This window comes from Scylla paramamosain, chromosome 21, assembly GCF_035594125.1.
Source record: "Scylla paramamosain isolate STU-SP2022 chromosome 21, ASM3559412v1, whole genome shotgun sequence".
Taxonomy (NCBI): Eukaryota; Metazoa; Arthropoda; class Malacostraca; order Decapoda; family Portunidae; genus Scylla; species Scylla paramamosain.
Window position 1 is genome coordinate 6,013,267 of NC_087171.1, and position 10,000 is coordinate 6,023,266.

Sequence of the window (10,000 nt, forward strand, 5' to 3'; positions counted from 1 at the left end):
CAATGGAAAGTACAAGTAGGCACCAGATGACACTACAGTCATTCAAGATGTTGTGTTACAGTACAATAAATAATCTGATGCATAAAGCTGTTAAGAAAAATATTCTTTACATCAACTGAATGCTCATATCATATATCCAAGTATATGTTCACAAAATTATTCATGTTCAAAGAACTACTAAGGGTTTCAAAGGATGTGCTAAATAGTTTCTGGGAATAACCCTCCAACAAAATGATTTAGATGGAGGTCATTCCAGACACTCCATTAATTTTCTTCACTGTAGTCAAGTAAGAAAACTGAATAACGAAGGTTCTTGTTTCAGTAAATTTACCGTCTGCACAACCTAGCAAGCTGCCTAATGCACAAAGGTATCAGAATGTTGTTCTTTGCAATACAGTGTACCAGTAGGTGCACTTCAGAGTGAAAAGCTCGTAAACATTTCCTACATGAGAATATGGTATATTGGTCCTTTTTCCATCACACAGAACACCTCTACATGTGAAATATTTCAAATGCAAATATTAATACCTTCATGAGGATTCAACAGCTTTACCATCCATATTCCTACACTACATTCCACAACTAGTAGTAAGTTATGCAATTCTGGTGCTAATCAAACCTTTGTAATTTTTCATAGCTATATTAAAAGCTTTTCATTTTGCAGTCCTTCAGACCATTCATATACACTTTATTTATATGGTGGATAATTCCATCACGATTATATTATGTGCAAGATAAAAAAAAAAAAAAAATCTGCAAAATACCCAAGGTTAGAGAGAGAGAGAGAGAGAGAGAGAGAGAGAGAGAGAGAGAGAGAGAGAGAGAGAGAGAGAGAGAGAGAGAGAGAGAGAGAGAGAGAGGAAAAGTATAATTTTACTGTTTCTTCCCTTTACATACTACTACACAAGAGACATTTTGTTTTCAGCTGTTTTTCTGCTTTCCCTGAAAGCATACTTTAATATAAGGTAGGATAAAGTAAGTGTTGATAATTACCAGTATTATTTGAGAAAAATGTGTCTTTCTCAGGCTGCATTGTAGCAGTTGTCAAAATGGGCAAGGCCTGAGCATAAGGTTAGTTATTTGCAAACCAAATTCAATACCACTTAGTACAAACTCTTAATTACCACATACAACATAAAGTTACAGGATTATCATTAGTGCTAGAAATAAGTTTATACAACACAAAGTTACAGGATTATCATTAGTGCTAGAAATAAGTTTACAAAGGGCCTTCACGGTTAGGTTATGCCAAACCCTGCTGATAACAGTTGCCATTCCACAGACTCAGTCTTTCATTTTCAATATCCTTAAAAAAATATACATCACCAGATATTTTTTACTGTAGTATAAAGTTGCATGTATCTTATGGTTTGTAAGCAAGTCTGAAAGGCTGAAGACGTAAAAATAAGACCGGAAAAGAAAGGAGTGTAAATGATTACCGAGGTTTCACCCTTAAAACTGGCACATAACCAGACAGTAGCTTCCTCTGCCTCCAGCTGTTGCTATAGGCATGAAAGCCCACTAGGTAAGTATATTGGGTGACAACTGTGTAACATGTACATAGCTAACGTCATCAGTCTGGTGAGGTTGCTGCATCCCCTTAGCAGGAAAGTACTGGAGTGCCTGACTACAGCGCCACTACCGGTGCGTATCTGATGATGTAATACGCAAAACAACCGTGCGAGGAGGTCAAAGGTGGTGACATAACACAGAGCGTGTAATTTTATCCCTGGAATACCACAGAGCCTGAAATTCATCCAGGTGACAGTGGAGTGTGGAGACATGAGGGCGGCGGGTGAGCAGCAGGAGGTGCCAGCAGGGCCGCCATGGACGCCCACCACAGCATTCCCCGCCACTGTTCCTTGCTCTCTTCTCCCCAATGCTCCACCTTTCCTCCCTCCCACGTCCCGTGACAACCCTCCCACCGCCCTGCAAGCCACCTGTGACGATGGATTATACATAGAATATTGCCACTACTGATGCCTGCGTGATACAGCAGAGGAAACTAGTGGAACACTCACCTAATATTTGAATGTCTTGACGGTTCCCTGCTCGGGTCAGCCTCACCTCGGTCCCCCAATAACAACACCGCCAATGAGCTGTTAATCTAATATTACATATATCCACTCAGGCTGAGAAGACTTTCTGATGTTTTTTAGGTAAATGTTAACCCTTTACTGCTTCATTATTTTTTTTATTTTATTTACGAAGTAGGTGTTATATGCGCGCTTTGTTATGATTTTAGCAGTCATTTGACTGTAGGAACGTAAACAAATCAGCGTCTGCTGGTGATCTTTAAAAACCCTGTCGAGCCATTTAAATACACATTAAAAAGAGATGCCAGTACATATAGGTGAGAAGGTAATTAAAACGACTAGTTACCAAAATGTGTGTCGGGTGGTATCTTCATATAAACCGCGGGTTTCATGATTTTACATACTACGAGTAGGATACATAAATAATTCAGCTTACCATCTAAACAATTCAAAACATAGTGCAATTCGTGATAAATATGGAGGTATTATGACTCATAATACCTCCATAAAGTACTAGATTAAAACAAATCCGGATGGACACACACACACGTTTCATATATATATATATATATATATATATATATATATATATATATATATATATATATATATATATATATATATATATATATATATATATATATATATATATATATATATATATATGGAAATATGCAGAGTGGTATCGTATCAGCAGCGTAGACTGAGGCAGTTTAAACTTTTATTTATTTATTTATTTTTTCCAATTTTAATGAAAGATGTTAGTAGTATGGAAGGTACTTGTAGTGTAGTGTGAAAAGGAAGAGAATTGTCTTTGGAGGACAGGCTGTGATTGTCATATTGTGTTGTGAAACAAAGGGAGACGTTCAAAGAGGTCACTGCTGGGTCGGAAGCAAGTTCACACCACCCACCTGTACCGCTGCGTGCTACGTATTATCATTATTATTATTATTATTATTATTATTATTATTATTATTATTATTATTATTATTATTATTATTAGTTTCTTTATGTAGGAGGGGCACCGGCCAAGGATAACAAAAATTACAAAGAGAGAGAGAGAGAGAGAGAGAGAGAGAGAGAGAGAGAGAGAGAGAGAGAGAGAGAGAGAGAGAGAGAGAAGGGCCACTGAGGTGTCGGTCCGGGTACAGAGTCCTAAGGATTAGTCAAAAATACAGGATAAGTGTCTTGAAACCTCCTTCTTGAAAGAGTTCAAGTCATAGGAAGAGGAAATACAGAAGCAGGCAGGGAGTTCCAGAGTTTACTAGAGAAAGGAGTGAATGATTGAGAATACTGGTTAACTCTTGCATTAGAGAAATGGACAGAATAGAGGTGAGAGAAAGAAGAAAATCTTGTGCAGCAAGACGGCAGGAGGAGGGGAGGCATGCAGTTAGCAAGCTCAGAAGAGCAGTTGGCATGAAAATAGCGGTAGAAGATAGCAAGATGAGAAAGAGGCTGAAGAAAGTCAGTTAGATGAGAGGAGTTGATCAGACGAAAAACTTTTGATTCCACCCTGTTTAAAAGAAAGGTATGAGTGGAACCCCCCCCCCTCACTCGTACATGTGAAGCATACCCCATAAATGGACGGATAAGGCCCCTGTACAGATTTAGCAGCAAGGGGGGGGGGAGGTGAGAAAAACTGGCGGACACGACTCAGAACGCTTAACTTCATGGAAGCTGTTCTAGATAGAGATGAGATGTGAAGTTTCCATTTTAGATTATAAATAAAGGACAAACCGAGGATGTTCACTGTAGAAGATAGGGGACAGCTGAGTATCACTGAAGAAGAGTGGATAGTTATCTGGAAGGTTGTGTCGAGTTGATAGACGGAGGAATTGAGTTTTGAGGCATTGAACAATACTAAATTTGCTCTGCCCCAATCAGAAATTTTAAAGAGATCAGAAGTCAGGCATTCTGTTTGCTTCCCTGCGTGAACTGTTTACTTCCTGAAGGGTTGGACGTAGACGAAAAAACGTGGAAAAGTGCAGTGTGGTATCATCAGCGTAGGAGTGGAAAGAAAAAGAAGTTTGGTTTAGAAAATCATTGATGAATATTAGGAAGAGAGTAGGTGACAGGACAGAACCTGAGGAACACCACTGTTAATAGATCTAGAAGAACAGTGACCGTCTACCACAACAGCAAAGGAATGGTCAGAAAGGAAACTTGAGATGAAGTTACAGAGAGAAGGATAGAAGCCGTAGGAGGATAGTTTTGAAGTCAAAGCCTTGTGCCAGACTCTATTAAAAACTTTTGGTATGTCCAAGGCAACAGCAAAAATTTCACCAAAATCTCTAAAAGAGGATGACCAAGACTCAGTAGGGAAAGCCGGAAGATCATCGGTAGAGCGGCCTTGACGGAACCCATACTGACGATCAAATAGAAGGTTGTGAAGTGATAGATGTTTAAGAATCTTCCTGTTAAGGATAGATTCAAAACTTTAGATAGACAGGAAATGAAAGCAATGGGATGGTAGTTTGAGGGATTAGAACGGAACAGGCTGAATGTAGGCAAAATTCCAGCAAGAAGGAAAGGTAAATGTTAATAGACAGAGATGAAAGAGTTTGACGAGGCAAAGTCCAAGCACGGAGGCACAGTTTCGGAGAACAATAGGAGGAATTCCTTCAGGTCCATGAGCCTTCCGAGGATTCAGGCTAGCGAGGGCATAGAAAACATCATTGCGAAAGATTTTAATAGGTAGCATGAAGTAGTCAGAGGGTGGAGGAGAGGTAGGAACAAGCCCTGAATCATCTCTGATAGAGTTTTTAGCAAATGTTTGAACAAAGAGTTCAGTTTTAGAAATAGATGAGATGGCAGTGGTGCCATCAGTTTGAAACAAAGGAAGGAAAGAAGAAGAAGCAAAGTTATTGGAGAGGTTTTTGACTAGGTGCCAGGAGTCATGAAAGATTTTGACACTTTCTATTATTGAAAGAGTTTTTGGCTAGTTGGAGAACAGACTTGGCATGATTCCGAGCAGAAATATAAAGCACATGAGATTCAGGTGATGGAAGGCTCAAGTACCTTCTGTCGGTCACCTCTCTATCATGTATAACACGAGAACAGGCCAAGGTTTGGAAGGTTTAGGTCGAGAGAAAGAGTGAGGAATGTAGGCCTCCATGCCAGACATGCCAGGTATGAAACCTGCCTGGAAATCTTTATCTTTTCGACAGGTGCCTAATGCCTCCTCCATATAAGTATGCAGATTTAACTCAATAGAAACTTCAGTTATGAAAGTACTCGTGAAATAAGGGGCATAGTAGATAGAATATATGTGATGGTATATATGACAACTATAAAGAAAATATTACAATCATAAAGCTACATAATGTTTGTGAGAAGAAACGTAAAAGAAAAAGACAGATGTCAGATATGACAGATTACTCACAATGATATCAAAAAAAATTCTCAAGAATATAGAACTGTAAGAGACAGGAATCAGTATTAATATGAAGAAAACATTGGTGATATCTAAGCATTACATACGAAACTGCATATATTACATGAAAACAGACCGTACGACGCAGCTGACAAGAGCGCTTTCCACCCCACCCGAAACACCTAGCTCAGGTCCTGTGCTAGGGGTCAAGTTTTCGGGATCGAGGTTGGACAAAGAATAAACCATCACGACAATCAGTAGCGTGTACCACTAATTCAACAAATATAACAAATGATCTAGAGGAAGACCTCCCCAAAACAGAATGTTTATTTTGACAATTGTTTACAAGACAGCTGCAGCAAATGTAATAAAGCCCCGGTTTCTAGATACGTGGTGAGTGTGTATCCTTCCAGATTGGCGTGTAGCGTAATCCTTGGTTCAACTTGCCTAGTACTAATACGGTTATCGTGGTAGATTGACCTCATCTTGCTCGTATCTGGTTCTTACTTTTTTTTTTTTTTTGTTATTTTTATTTTCTGTAGAAAAAAAAAAAAAAAAAAAAAAAAAAACAGGAAAATAAAGACTGAACAGGCGAACCTTCAATCTACAGCAATAAAAGTTACACTGATCTCTATCGGCAATCTTTCCAATCTGAATTCATTGCTATATATCATTTGGTCACATCACAATGAATCGAACTGCTTTTACTAATAGCGATTTCACAATTAATTCATATTGAAAACAGCATAGGCATAGAGTCCATTAGAACATAATGTCTATTTATGAAGTACGTTAGACTGATAAACACTAGGCCCACCAACCGTTTTAGTCACAGAGGAAAGCATCGCTCCTAATTATACGGAGTTTTCGGTGCTCTCAAATACATATTAAGACTCAAGACTCTGACACCATGATCTTCACCAGCAGTGAAATAAGTACATATACTGTTTATTTGTTTATTTATTTATCATATTTCTAGTTAAGTTAGATTCATATTAATACGTATGGAGTTAAGTTAAAGAGAAGTTGAATTAAGTTGGTTGGGAGGTACGGGTTTATGTGCTTCCCTTGTGGTTGGGACATGGAGACGAGGCTTCTGGGTTGCAAAGACATTGTTATTGTGTAGCTTGAGTGAAAAGTACTGGACGAGGGACGAGGGACTTTTTTTTTTTTTTCTAGAAAGAGACCCGACGTAAGGTCATGTTTGGAGTTAACCTCGAGTACTCTCCGTTATGGGAAATAATTTTAGTTTCTTTTACTTTTCTTTTTCAGTTATTTTCAGTTTTATTTGCTTTATTTTTTTTTCAGATTGTTTTCACAAGCTACCTCTCTGCCTTCGTCCCTGCTTATTTTTTTTTTTTCATGTGATTCATGTCGTTCTGACCTTTACTTTCACTGAAAATATTAGATTTTTTTCTGCAATATTCCCTAAACCCATTATTTCCCACTGGCACATATCACAATAACGCTGGAAGAATGGGACTCTTTAACGTAAGCTTCGGTAGAAATGTTCAGAATCGCTTTAGTCAAATGAGAATATCTTAAGTTTCGTGTAAAATAGTGAGTGAATTGAAACGGTATTTTTATTTATCTATTTATTTATTTATTTTTTTTATTAATTTATTTTTCATGTACTATGTAGATACATGGGATGGAGAATAATATGAAATCGTAACTTGCGCATGTAACATAATTATAACTGACACGAAGCTCTACGGAAGGATGTGCGATGGCTGATAGCTTTGCCACGCGTGATCAAGCCAAGGAATAAATCTCCGAACATCATGCAGTGATTTGTTATAAGACCAGCATGTAAGTTATATAACTAACAAACTAACAGGGAAAACTGCAAGTATGCCTAGCATTCTGTTAGCTTTAGAAACAACTATAAAAAATGGCAAAGTAGCCTATGTTATTTATTCATTTATGTATTCAATTTTCATCTTTTCAAATTAGTACATAAGTTTACGGAAAACATTATGCTTAAAACTAATGTGATTTTTTTCTTGCCATAAGTTTTTATGATATATGCAGTATATATTAATCTGATAATAACATGCGTAATAAGACTGCAATACAGCTTCCATAATATACATACATCCATTTCCATAGTGCTTGGATTAGGCAGGCCGGCAGCACGCTTCTCGACTATTCTGTGTAGCTGTTTACCGGAACCATCATGCATTGGGCAGAATGTCAAATGTTAACCATATAGTGATTTACAAAATTCCTTCTATCATGTGACGAGCTAATACCTGATGAACGCTTTGTTTTCATGTCTTCTATATTTACACATATCTGATGTCTGTATCCAAAAATTCCCCCAAGGGATGGCTGCCACAGAGGAATTTCTATTTATTCTTGTATTATATATATATATATATATATATATATATATATATATATATATATATATATATATATATATATATATATATATATATATATATATATATATATATATATATATATATATATATATATAAATTATTTATTTGTATTTATTTTTTTATTTATCTATACACACACACTGGTACTCATGAGTTGATCGTAGCATAAGCAACCTACAGTCTGTGCAATAGAAGGAGTCTTCGGGTTGCAGATATCACGGACAAGTTTGACATATCTCCTAATCTTTCCTTTGGCAGACATCCCTGCTCTTACCATCCTACTTTTCTCCCTTTTATTTTACACATTTTAGCAATGAGCTCCATTTCAATTGGAAATCGTTCTTCTGTGCCTGCTGTATCTGCCATAATCATATATGTACGTATTCTTCGTCATTAAATTAATTAATTTTCACGTTGTAATTCTTTCTATATAGTTAAGCCACCTCGGAATGCTACACTTGATGTCCTCACCTATTGAGTAATTGATTCCTTCATCTTACGTATATGTTATCGATCTGCCAGACACAGTTTGCCACGTTCTTCATCTGTTCTTTCCCCGCACTGCAGACACTTTACAAATACTTAATTTCATCTGCTTAAGTGTTCCACACTCCCCCCACTTTCATGCATGGTTGTCGGTACAATTACGCATTTGATCATGCAGAAGTTTTTGCGCTTCATGCTGATCTCATAGAGATCCAGTCTCTTTTCTTCCTTGCATAGTTCTTTCTCTCTTTGCCTCATTTTTTATTCTTGCGTAGGTTACGTGCAGCTGATCGGACCCTCGTTATTTTGTCATTCAAATTTCATATTATTCGGAACAATGGATTTGTATTCTTTACGTGACACTATCAACTACTTCCCTTTTACTCATTTCTCACACCTGCTTTCAACTTTTATAATATTAAGAAAAGGAAAAAAAAAATGTCTGAAGACAACTGAAAAGAATTTACTTGAAAAACCCAACACATATAAACATATGTATATAAACTCTCATATATGACTGAAATTTGTAAATGTTCATCACGGGATAGTTCTATGAAATAACTGACAAATATTTAGTATCGTTACGATATATATATATATATATATATATATATATATATATATATATATATATATATATATATATATATATATATATATATATATTTTTTTTTTACTATGCATCCATATGCAACAGTGTCGCATGAAATGTTTCTAAGGAATATAAAACAGTGTGCAGTTTAGAGGACAGTGCTTACAGAAAACGTGTAATTTTTGGCCAAGAAGTGCGTGGGAAGAAATCTACTTAACAACCCTGATCTGATCTGCTGCCCTGCTCCGCTCTGCTTCTCACATTATAGCTTCTTGTTGATAACATGTGATAAATAAGATGCTTTTGGAATCTCACTATTTTTCGACAGGGATTATCGACCATTTTGCGTTGGACAGTATTACTATATTAATGACAGTACTCTTTCTTGTGAAAAAAGCGAGACAGACAGACAGACAAACAGACAGATCGAACACTCTTAGCAATGTATTGCAGGTATATGAAGATGGATGCGTGGACTTACAGGTAAATTTCAATAACAAATCAGTCGCAAGAGCTATCCACCAGGGACCATATTTTGAAGCGCTTCACGCCACCACACTTCCACTACTTTCAAAAGGCTCTTATTGAAGTGACACGGGTTTTTAATGGTCTTTATGGTTCTATTGACAAAATAACAAAATTTCTACATCATTAACAAGAGAAACACTCTTGAGAACCCGGCTAATCATCTCTGTGACCTTTGAATATGCTCATAGCGAGAGAACAAAGCGTTTCAGAATACGGACACAGGTGTCGCTCTGAAAGTAAACGAGACAACTGTGGCATCCTGTCTCTATTGCCACTGTACGCACACCGTCACCTTACCGGCAGAAATAGTGCGTTTGTAATTATTCAGTTCCACGAGAAGCGACAGCAGATCCTGCTCTTGGGGTGGAGTTACTTGACTATTCATCAACTCTATAAAGCCGCGCTGTAGGCTGGCTGGTGATGTGGGCGTCATGGAAGGTTTGCTGTTCATTTGTTACTATCACTGTGTACATCTCACCCATCTCTCTCTCTCTCCCCCTCCCCCCCCTCTCTCTCTCTCTCTCTCTCTCTCTCTCTCTCTCTCTCTACTGTTCTCATGACACACACACACACACACACGCATATATATATATAT

The 10,000-nt window shown here is 37.3% G+C and overlaps 1 protein-coding gene across 4 annotated transcripts in view; it reads right to left on the reverse strand.

The window, feature by feature from the left end:
• LOC135110916 (CTD small phosphatase-like protein 2) overlaps positions 1-10,000 on the reverse strand; it is a 57,551-nt gene that overhangs the window by 33,394 nt on the left and 14,157 nt on the right. The window contains exons 1-2 of one of the 4 annotated variants that reach the window (XM_064023593.1): positions 2,022-2,108; positions 1,739-1,940 (exon numbers count right to left, since the gene is read on the reverse strand). The exons of 1 other annotated variant lie outside the window; for it this stretch is intronic. The gene's annotated coding sequence lies outside the window, so the exon portion shown is untranslated. Of the gene's footprint in view, positions 1-1,738; positions 1,941-2,021; positions 2,109-10,000 lie in introns of those variants that run through there. 2 more of the 4 variants (XM_064023586.1, XM_064023589.1) reach the window with 2 other exon arrangements.